This window comes from Nicotiana tabacum, chromosome 6 (genome assembly GCF_000715075.1).
Source record: "Nicotiana tabacum cultivar K326 chromosome 6, ASM71507v2, whole genome shotgun sequence".
NCBI classification, from domain to species: Eukaryota; Viridiplantae; Streptophyta; class Magnoliopsida; order Solanales; family Solanaceae; genus Nicotiana; species Nicotiana tabacum.
Genome location: NC_134085.1, coordinates 192,126,237 through 192,137,410, shown reverse-complemented (window position 1 = coordinate 192,137,410; position 11,174 = coordinate 192,126,237). Strand labels below are relative to the sequence as shown.

At 37.5% G+C, this 11,174-nt stretch overlaps 1 long non-coding RNA gene across 1 annotated transcript; it reads right to left on the bottom strand.

Annotated features, from left to right (window-relative positions):
• Window positions 1–3,945: 3,945 nt before the first annotated feature.
• Window positions 3,946–8,236, bottom strand: LOC107825480 (uncharacterized). The gene is made up of 2 exons (XR_001657083.2): window positions 7,126–8,236; window positions 3,946–5,840 (listed from the first exon to the last, which is right to left on the bottom strand). It is a non-coding gene; the product is annotated as an uncharacterized LOC107825480 (long non-coding RNA).
• Between the last annotated feature and the right edge of the window lie 2,938 nt (window positions 8,237–11,174).

The window sequence follows — 11,174 nt, the reverse complement described above, 5'->3', positions numbered from 1 at the left end:
ATTTAGTTTGAGGTCAGCTAATGATTGAGTTTAGTGATTTGAATCTACTCGTTTGTTCCGTTAAGTTTGTTCGGATATGAATCTGACTCTGTTGTTAATTCATGAACGTTGTCGATTAGGAGTTTGTTTGGCGAGTTTGTTATGCAGAGTTTGATTATTAATTGGAAATTGATTAGATGAATTAGTTATAGCTGCTAAAGTTTGGTTAACTGACTTAGGAGGATTGGATATAGCTGATGGGGTAGAATGATAAATTGCAGTATTTTCAGGGGCTTTTTCGGGATTTTTAGTTTTAAAAAAATGATTAATTTGAGTGCTCTGTCCACTAAGTACTAATAATATTAAATTAATACATTGTTTAATACATAGTGGGGGACAAGACATGTGGTAGTGGGAATTAATACATTGTTTAATATAGTGGGGGACAAAGCATGCAGTAGTGGGGAATAAGGGAATTAAATAAAGAAAAGACATGTGGTAGTGAGAAACAACAACAACAACAACAACAACAACGACCCAGTATAATCCCACAAATGGGGTCTGGGGAGGGTAATATGTACGCAGACCTTACCCCTACCCCGAAGGGTAGAGAGGCTGTTTCCAGGAGACCTTCGGCTCAAAAAAAGCAACAGTGCTCCTCCTCTGAATGTGCCTGAACCATCTGAGTCTTACTTCTGCATCTTTTCCTCCATGGGGGCCACGCCCACCTTCTCTCGAATATCTTTATTCCTAATCTTATCCATCCTTGTATGCCCGCACATACACCTCAACATCCTCATCTCTGCTACTTTCATCTTCTGGATGTGTGAGTTCTTTACCGGCCAACATTCAGTTTCATATAACATGGCAGGCCTAATCACTGCTCTATAAAACTTACCTTTTAGTAACGGTGGCACTTTCTTGTCACACAAGACTCCCGTCGCTAACCTCCACTTCATCCACCCCACCCCTATACGGTGTGTGACATCCTCATCAATCTCCCCGATCCCCTGAATAACCGATCCACGGTACTTGAAACTACCCCTCTTAGGAATGACTTTAGAGTCAAGCCTCACTTCAACTCCCGCTTCCGTCGGCTCAACTCCAAATTTACACTCGAGGTATTCCGTCTTCGTCCTGCTCAACTTGAAACCTTTAGAATCAAGAGCATGTCTCCAAATCTCTAGCCTCTCATTAACGCCGCCTCGTGTCTCGTCAATTACAATAATGTCATCAGCAAATAGCATGCACCATGGCACCTCCCCTTGAATATGATGAGTCAGTGCATCCATCACCAGGGCAAATAGTTATGGGCTGAGCGCAGACCTTTGGTGCAACCCCGTAATAACTGGAAAGTGTTTAGAGTCGCCTCCTACTGTCAAAACCTGAGTCTTAGCTCCAGCATACATGTCTTTAATCACCCTAATATAGTCAACCGGGACCCCTTTATCCTCTAAGCAGCTCCATAAGACCTCCCTAGGAACCCTATCATACGCTTTCTCCAGATCAATAAATACCACGTGGAGATCCTTTTTCCTATCCCTATACTGTTCTACCATCCTCCTAATAAGGTGGATAGCTTATGTGGTAGATTGCCCCGGCATGAACCCGAACTAGTTGTCTGAAATAGACACTGTCCTTCGCACTCTCATTTCTACCACTCTCTCCAAAACTTTCATGGTATGACTTAGTAATTTGATGCCCCTATAGTTGTTACAGCTCTGGACATCACCTTTTTTCTTATACAACGGGACCATTGTACTCCACCTCCACTCTTCAGGCATCCTATTAGTCTTGAATATAACACTAAACACTCTTCAGGCATCCACAGTTCAACCGGAATTTCGTCTGGCCCGGTAGCTCTGCCCCTTCTCATCTTACATATTGCCTCCATGACTTCATCGATATCAATGTCCCTACAATTACTTAATTCATGGTGACTGTCGGCATTCCTCAATTCCCCAAGTATTATATCCTGATCCCCTTCTTTACTTAGAAGTTTATGAAAGTAGGTCTGCCACCTCCTCTTAATCTGGTCATCTCCCATCAAAACTTTGCCGTAATCATCTTTTATGCACCTCACTTGGTCCAGATCCCGAGTTGTCCTCTCTCTCGCCTTAGCGAGTCGGAATAACTTCTTCTCCCCACCTACTTTAATACATTTGTTTAATATAGTGGGGGACAAGACATGCAAGTGTGGGAAACAAAACATAATGGGATGAAAAGATTAAAAAGGAATTGATTAAAATATGTGGCCCATACCTGTTTTTGATTATAAATAGAGTCACTTAGAACAGATTGAGGGAATTTTTGGATAGAGTTTAGGCGGATTTTTTAGAGGGATTTTTGGAGAGAGTCTAGGCCGGATTTTTAACATTTAAAAGTTCAGTAATCTGAGAGTAAAAGGGAGGCTGGTTATTTCTGAGATTTCACTGATGTTTTAAGTGGATTTTTTTTTTGAGTTTGTTATTCCTGGTCTGCATTGGTTTGTGTTGATACTGTTTCGTTGAGTGTGCTGGAATCGTGTTGGTTTTCAAATCTGTCACTGGGTGTTCCGTTCGCTGTTTGTTGCTGGTTATTGTTGTTGTTGATGTGTTACATACTACTTTGCTGACCTTCCTCTTCTTGTATTGGCAATACCAGGTACACAACTGTAACTTTGGCATTTGTAAGCTGAAAACATGAAGTTTGAATATACGTAAAGAGTTGAAATTCTGTGTTGGTTCAATATGACTTGTGTATTTAAATTCTTCAGTCGCTGATGATAGGTAGATCCCTGTTAGTATGTAGTAAGTGGACTGGAGCGGAGTTGTATGAGAGATTTTTATTATTATTATTAAAACATGTTAGCATTTGGTAACTGATTCCTGTAGTTAAAAATGAGCTTGTTGGACTGTTAAATTAATCTGGACCGGGACTGTTTGGATCTTGGAATATGATTATGTAATAGTCGTATTAGTTTAGTTTTGTTTCGTAGTATAATTTGTGAGATTAGAGGCCAGCTGCAAGCTGAAACAGGAAAGTGTTTTGGAATTCCCGAATTTCACTTGTATTAAATAAATTGAGCTGAAATTAGTAAGGTGGGTCTAAAATTAGTAAAGAGTAATTAGTTTCGTTTTTGATATTATTGTTCGTCAATTCTGTATTTCTATTTATAATTTCAATTTTTTGGGTAATATTCACTTATAGAATAAGATACGAAATAATATCCCTTTGTACAAGCTCGATTACAATTTCCCATTTGCATTTGTCTTAGACTAATAATTAAGCATGTAATTAATTTGGAGATTTTCTTTTAGAGACAAACTTAATAAAAATGTAGTCACTTTAGGATTGTCCTTTTAAAATAAATGAGATGAGCCTCGCCTAGCAAAACGCACAGATTGCGGGGCCCTCACAAATGTAAGTATTAATTACTTAGAACTCGGGATCGGCCGCTTAGCGAACTTCGCGTCCTTTTACCAAAACAACTGCGCGTTAGTCTCTTTAGGTGCGTACTTTAATAATTTACCTCCTTAAATTCGGGTGCACATTTATGTGACCCAAATCCAAATCTCAATGGAGTCGAAATGTGTCGCTAATCACGGGTACATTGATTGTGACGTGGTTCGAGATGCATGTCCATGACGTTGCAAATTCCTTTAAAAAATAATGAATGAGACGAGTCTCGAAAAACAAGAATACACAAATTGCGGGGCCCTCAACGGATAGTTATTTCGAATGCTTAGATTTCGAGACAGGCCTCATAGCGAACTTTACGGCTTTTCTCAAAATAACAACGCGTTAGTCTGTAGGCGCGTATTTAAAAATGTTATTTTCCTAAACTCGGGTGCACATTTATGTGACCCAAATCCAAATCCCAACGAAGTTGGAACATATCAAAAAATTGCAGGTACATTTATGTGGCGCAATTCGAGATGCATTCTCACGACGTTGCAATTCTTTGAATAAATAATAACAAAGCGGTAAACAGTTAAAATTTGCACTTAGGTTCATAATTGTATAAAATCAGATAATCAAGCCGAATATGACAGTTGAGCGGCCGTGCTAGAACCACGGAACTCGGGAATGCCTAACACCTTCTCCCGGGTTAACAGAATTCCTTATCCGGATTTCTGGTGCGCAGACTGTTAAACAGAGTCATTCTTTTCCTCGATTCGGGATTCAACCGGTGACTTGGGACACAATAAATCTCTCAAGTGGCGACTCTGAAATAAATAAATAAATCCCGTTTCAATTGTCCTTTAATTGGAAAAACTCCCCTCTACGCCCCTTTGTGGGGTGTAGTTGAAAAAGGAGGTGTGACAATGACAACAATTGGAAACAAGGAATATCAACTTCAACAAACTAGCATGATAGAGGCCTAAGTACAAATATAATAAATAAGAAGGAAGCACATGATCTTTACAAGTTAACAAGTAGAGGCATGAATGACTAGCATGGTGGAAGGCTTGTACCAAAGTGCAACAGAATAGATACGACATGAGTGTATTATAAAAGCAGGAAAATAGGCATGATATTTGCGAGTTAAACAGGCAGAAAATATGAGCGATACAACAACAATTGATATAGAGATAAATGACAGAACAATAGCAACAAGTCACATCAGATCTGAGATTGCGACAATAACAGCTCAAGGTAAAGACATGAACATATACACTGGAAAATAAATATCACATCATAATGCATGTCCCTCATCCTCGCCTGCACGGAAACACCCATTGTGCCATGATCTCATGAAGATATGAAAGCATTATAGTATCAATAATATGGCACGGCATCACCCTTCATGCTTTTACTCTCAATAATATGGCACGGCATCACCCTTCATGCTTTTACTCTCAATAATATGGCACGGCATCACCCTTCATGCTTTACACTCTCCCTCACATGATAATGTATAAACAAAGCACGACATCATCCTTCGTGCTTTACACTCTTCCTTACCATATGTATATCAATGACACACAAGGCAAGAAACATAAATAACATCAAGGAGAGTGTTTTAACGGATGTCACACCCTTTTTTTACAAACTCACTCATCCTCTTAAATAAATAAAAAGGATTTGTAAAGCTCAAAAGGGTTTTTAATTAAAAAGTGACAAAATTGTGTTCAGAAGGAAACAACTCAGAGTCGCCACCTGACATTTGATTTCGGTGTGTCAGGTCACCGTTTTTTCTAAAAATAATAATTTTCCTTTCAAAACACTTTGAACTCTAAAACTAAGTCTACACCAGAGATTAGGGTAAGGGGGTTCATTTGACTCGGGGAGAAGGTGTTAGGCACTCCCCCAGTCCCGTGAAAGTCACGATTGCGTACTCAATCTAGTTGGCTTTAAAATATTCAATTGAGGTAAAAACACAAAACAAAATAAACACACAAGAGGCTAGAGGTCGTCCCTACCTAAGAAAGATAAAATAAATAGAAGAAAATATTAAAGTTCTATTCTACGCTACTTCTTCTACGATGTTCGCCATGGCCTCCAAAATATTTACATAGTTCTTCGGGGCATACCCCGGATAATAATATATACAAACTTTACGGGGCATTCCCCAGATAAATTTAACTACGGGAACGACCTCTCGCCTCAATTAACAAAAATCCTAAGGCTTGCCTACCCATGTATGGTCGGCATAAACATGCTCCTAGCGGACAATGTAATTAAATAAACAAATGAAAGACAACTAAATAAGGTAGAAGAAAATTCTTACTTTAACTTCTTATTTCATGCATTTGGCCAAGCCCAATCCTAAGACATGTGAGCAAATTCATTACTAATGGGCTTTGGTCTCTCCACTTCCCACGACAATACAACCATTCAGCCGAACGTCAGCAAATCAAGCAAGATAAGTATCCAAACTGAAAGAAAAAGAGAAAAAAATACAAATACTAATAGAGGAAATAAAGAGTGTATTCAAGTATGATCAGTGTTATTAATACTCCATTACCTCATCTGTGTATTCTCCCATTATTTTTAACTAAGTGGCTCAAAGCAAAACTCATATCCCATGGTGAAAGGTGTGGACAAACTCAATTAAATAACTAACAAAGCTTTTGATCAGATCCCAGCAAATTCATCAAATAAGCCGCACGAACAATCTCTATGCCATGGTGTCAAATTACATAATTTGGCATGCCAACTAAATACGAACAAAGATCAAACTAATTTCAATAGAAAGACCCATACTGGTTAGGCAATGCTACACTTATACTTTGAATTCTCGCCTCGACACCTCATTAGCTTAATCATGTTAAACTCATCATGGTCACTTTTAGTTCACCTAAGTAACGATCTGCCTATTTGTCAATTTAACAAGACATTGGGGCCCTTAGCTGATCCAAATGTTAGTTAAGAAAGATCACAGAACCTTCACAAGGCATTTCACTAAGTGATTGTCGACAAAATAAAGGAAACAGGAGAAGGACTTCAACTTGAGTTCTCATTTCAAGATATAAAAACTCTCAAACTTTATGACACCAATTATACCTTCTAATGACATTTAAACACGACGAACTTGAAGAATAATGACGCAGGATTCACATCAAAGCAGCCAGACTGCCTTGGCAGGACTTTCATGAACATGAACATTAACTTCTATGGCCTACAAGTAAAGCTAAGTATGTGTCGACTCACGAGTTCAAGAATGAATCAAGCACAAAGTTAACCTAACATCAAGTCATGACTGTAGAAGAAACAGAACCATTAATCCCAATTTAGAATCACTGCCTTTTCAAACTGCCAAAACATGGACACGGTCATACTGTAACACCAAGAAAAGCACACTAATGAGTCGCGATCCGTTTGACAGTAACTCAACCATCTAACTCTTGATCAAAGCATATCAAACCAAACAAACTCAAGTTCAATTACCATTCACAAACTGACGAACCAGTTCGACAAAGATGAATAACCACTAGAGAAAGCTTCGAATCAGTTTCGGGTTAAACTTAGCAGACAAACGAAACAAACTTACAAAACGCAGCCAACGACTCGGTCATCTTAAACTAAACAAATCTGAACTTGAAAGATACTTCAACATATAAAGGAAGCTAAGAACATCCAAAGCATAGAAGGTAAATCATTCAAATTAGATTAACTTAGTACTTGGATCCACATGAAAACAGTAAAGGATGAGGTATGAACCTGAAAACTGGAATTTCGATTATCCTTCGATGTTCGAATGTGGTACAATCAGCAGAAAACTAGGCAACGAGCTTGAAAGGAAAATCAGCTACTGAAATTCGAGACTTAAAAGGAACCACGAGCTGACCTCGAAAGACAACTTCAACTCCACGGCAAACCTCAATCAAACTCCATAGTTGAATTCCGAATCCGAAATAGAAGCGAAGAAAAATAGAATCCTCTTTTACTCACTATATAGTTTTTGCTTTGTGATTTTGAAATGTGATTCAAATGCAAATGGACTGATTCTTCTTTTGTTTTTTTTAATGAACTAAAACAGAAATCTAGAAGGAAAAATCAAAAATTCCAAAGAAGAAATTGATTTTTTTGTTTGTATTTTTCTTGACTTTGAAGCAGAATTAAAACAAGAAGAAACTGATTTTGTTCTTTTTTTATATATATGAAAAACAGAAACTCAAAAAATTAGAAGAGAAAATGTGAAAATCAAAAATTCGAACCCTAAAACTTTTCTTCCAATTTTCTGATTTTTCTCTCCAGGTTTTTCCGATTTTTCGTCTCTTTCTTCAAAATCCCGCGTTTTCTCTCCTTTATAGTTCGAAATCGAACAAATGGAGGGTCTAGATTGACATTCATTCAATTTACGGCCCTCATTGATTCGATTTGAACTTGAAGAGCAAGAAAATGTGTAGAAATGATGAGGTTTTGTACGGAGGTCAAATGTTAAGAAGTCAAACTTGGTCAACTCTTCCAACTTATAGCTCAAATCTTAAAGTTCATTCTTCCAATTCGATTCCGGATAACTTGAAAATCAATTCCGACGATTTATGTAAATCATAATATATCATGCGAAAATACTCAAGCCTTCAAAATACCGAGCGAATTGCAGATACTTAAAACGATCGGTCGGGTCGTTACATTTTACATATACTAAAAAGTTGTTTATGTGGCCGAAAAGCAATTCTGAAGAAGAGAAAAGAAAAACAAGCTCTAACATTTTCAGCTTTTGCAGTCCGCACGTGGAATTTCCAGCTAAAACAAGAGGTGTTTTCAATTTTCTGATTTATTTTTCCTTTTTTTTGGTTTTGAAAACCAAGAGATGATCTGTTGTCAAAAACAAGTGTTCAATTGTCAAAAATAAATATGCTCAAGACATAAATCTTTCGTATTTATCAACTTGCCAGTAATTTATAACTCCTTTCGGTCCATTTTAATTACTTTTTTGGTCTTTTTTTCGTGGTCTCAATATTTAATTTTTTCAAATCAAGAAGGAATGAATTTTTTTTTTTCCAAAGTTGCTTTTAGAGTAAAGAGTCTAGAAGTAGTTTTTCCAATAAAAAAAATTAAGGTTACTATGGTCAATTTAAGTAATTAATGTTAAAAAATGGATTCATTAATACGTATGAAATTAACAGCCAAAAAATTAATTAAAGTGGATAAGAGAGAGTAATTAAGACGTCAAGCAACCAGCTTACTTTATTTAGTAATTCTGATTAATTAAAAGGTTTTTCGTGCACGCTTGTCTAATGTATCGATTAAGGAGAATTTCCGGTTGATATTGGATAATTAACTCAAGAACACATTTCAATATTCATATCAATGATTTGAAGAAGAGTCGGGCTTTAATCATTGGTCGCATGGTTAATTAAATCACGCAATTAATTTTTATGAATCTAGTATGTAAAGCAAGGTGGCAGGACACCCTTGAAACCTTTATGCAGCTGAAATTAGCTAAGTTTGGGAGTTGAATATTAATTTCATTGTGTTATGTACTTTTAGTAACTTTAAAAATTAAATTTGCAAGTCTGCTACTGAAGTAGTTATACCTTTCGTCTATTCATTAAAACTCTGACATTTCTTGTCGTTAATAATTGGATTTGTCTGAAAATCATTCAAAATTAGCAAGCCCTAGTAACAGATTTTTTGGTCGTATCTTACAGGTGAAGTTATCAAACATGGCCACAAGACCAGACTAATGATGACCTCCATACCATACGTATTTAATAAAGAAAAAAAAACACGCATTATCCTACTAAAAACAAATAAATATTAGCCACTCATTTTGTTATAGTTGAACATCGAAACATATATTTGAGGTCGCATAATATATTAACAAGTTTAATTATTGTTTACCCTAAAAATTGAATAACAATTAAACTTATAATTTGGTTTTAAGAATATGTGATTTCACTTAATACCAATTGATAAACGTAAAGATAAGAGATGCAAATTGACAATAATATAAAGCAAACCAGCATTTGGATAGAGCCCTCGAGCTAGTTATCTAAGAACAGTTAAAATGCAACGAGCTGATAAATATGTAAACTAAAGAGAGAATATTATATTGCTTTGATCTATGTGAATGTGTGGTCTACAAATGATGAGGACTCCTCTTTATATAGTAGAGGAGTCCTAATTATGGTATAATTTTAATTTACAAAAGTAAATCCCATGATTAGCCTAAACACCCGCTCTTGATATGATCTGTTCTGGAATTTCCGCCGTGATCTTCGGCCGGTTACGGATATCTTGTCTTTCCGTTATTGCGCTTCGTTCAAAGTATGTCATATATGGTCTCGATCGCTAATGGTCTCGATCTCGACGAGCACCTCGATTCTCGAGCTTGATACTTTATCTTCGTGTTCTGACCTGATCCATTACGAGATCGACCCTTGATGTGATTCCTTGGTCTCAATTAAATGGCAAAATCGGGCAAGCCCTATTTTAGCTGTATACAGATAGTCCCCTCGTTTCTTGGAGTGTAATGAGAAGAAACGAACTGAGCCTTCTATTTTATACCTCAACAAGTTATGACATCACCCTTATGACGTAAGCGACAGAAGCGACCGGGGTCCAAGAGAAATTGTTCTTCTTTTTTAGCAGTGAGAAGAACCTGTGACTTCGATCCGAAGACCTCGAGATGAACCGGCCTAAGGAATTTGTTTTTCTTGGCGACTCTAATGTCTTCGATCGACTTGATTTTCTTGGGGTTGATCTCAATTCCCCGATTTGACACCATGAAGCCGAGGATTTTACCCGAACTGACCCCGGATGCATATTTCTCAGGGTTGAGCTTCATGTTGTATTTTCTCAATATATTGAATATTTCCTACAAATGTGTCAAATGGTCATCTGCGCGCAAGGACTTAACTAGCTTGTCATCAATATAAACCTCCATTGATTTACCTATTTGTTCTTCGAACATTCGATTTACTAGGCGTTGATAAGTAGCACCAACATTTTTTAGTCCAAACGGCATTACATTATAGCAATAAGTACCATACTTAGTAATAAACTAAGTCTTTCCCTGATCCCCCGGGCTCATTTGTATTTGGTTGTACCCGGAGTAGGCATCGAGAAAGCTGAGGATCTCGTGGCCAGCCGTGGCATCGATCATGCGATCGATATTCGCCAAAGGAAAGGAGTCCTTAGGGCATGCTTTGCTTAAGTCTTTGTAGTCTACGCACATTCTAAGTTTATTCTCTTTCTTCGGGACTACAACTACTTTTGCTAACCATTCGGGATAATTTACTTCCCGGGTGGATCCTATTTTGAGAAGTTTGGTTACCTCATCTTTGATGTATGCATGCTTTAACTCGGATTATGGCCTCCTCTTTTGCTTTACCGGTCTGAACCTTAGGTCCAAGCTCAATCGATGAGAGGTAATCTCCGGTGGGATCCCTGTCATGTCAAGATGGGAACAAGCAAAACATCCATATTTTTAATAAGGAATTTAATGAGTTTTTCCCTAAGCTCGGGAGTTAACTCCGTGCCCAGGTATACCTTTCGATCAGCAGATGCTCGATCAATATGACTTGTTCCAACTCTTCAACTGTTGACTTTGTGGAATCAGAATCATCGGGGATTACGAAGGTTCGAGGTATCATATAATCATCATCCTCTATAATTTCCTCTTGTCCAAATCTGGTCGAGGCCGACGACTGTGGTTGCTATTTGAATTCCTATTTTCCCTTTGATTCTGGTCCCTTTGTTGATGTTAGTGCCGATACTGGTATTACCTCATCAATTGCAAACATCTCTTTGGCTGTTGG